Raw genomic sequence first — 788 nt, 5'->3', positions numbered from 1 at the left:
GATCCCGTCTCTGCAGAGATTCCCCCTCCGTGCACCTCAAACCCAGGGAGCCCCTGGGAAGCTCCTGCTGGGGCAAAGCAAGCACCCCAAAACCAGCCCCGACCCCCCAATGGCCCCACTGTACCGGGGTTGGGGGGGTGACACTGTGCCGGACGTGCCCAGCACAGCTTGGACACTGTGTCCCCAGGATGGAGCTGTACCCTCTGCACCTTCAGCCACAGATTAACTGCATTTTTAGTTACTGCACCCACGGATTGGGGAATAAATAAGAAAATTACTGTTTCTGGGGGTGCTGTTGGGGAGCAGTATCCATGGGGAGTTGGGGGGCAGCAGGTACCCAGGAGAGTGAGGGTTGGGGGTGAGGGCACCCACGGTGAGTCAGGTGAACCACGCTGGGTGTCAGGGACAGGCAGGGGTGCAAGGACGGTGGCATTCCCATGCCAGGAGACATTTGCCTGTGGCCCTGCCCAGCCCCGCTTGCCCTTGGTACCACTTGCTCCATCCTGGTTGCGCCATTTGACTCCGCATTCAGCAGCGGATTTGCTTCTGCAGCCCCACCAAAGAAAGCCCGAGCGTGCAACCCACGGACCAGGTGGGCTTTGCTCCGCTCCAGCTGTGGGGGCTTCCCCACTCACCTCGTGCCCTCCTGTCACCATTAATTCAGCTACAACCTCTTTCTGGCAGCACTGAAACTGGTGCTAACGCTCGTTTATGTTAATTGAGCCGCAGGATGAAGCAACAGAGCTACTGGCAACGCCTGACTTCCCCGGTTGGGGCGCAGTGGTTTA

This window comes from Cariama cristata, unplaced genomic scaffold, assembly GCF_000690535.1.
Source record: "Cariama cristata isolate BGI_N322 unplaced genomic scaffold, ASM69053v1 scaffold12078, whole genome shotgun sequence".
Taxonomy (NCBI): Eukaryota; Metazoa; Chordata; class Aves; order Cariamiformes; family Cariamidae; genus Cariama; species Cariama cristata.
This window is presented reverse-complemented; position numbering follows the sequence as displayed.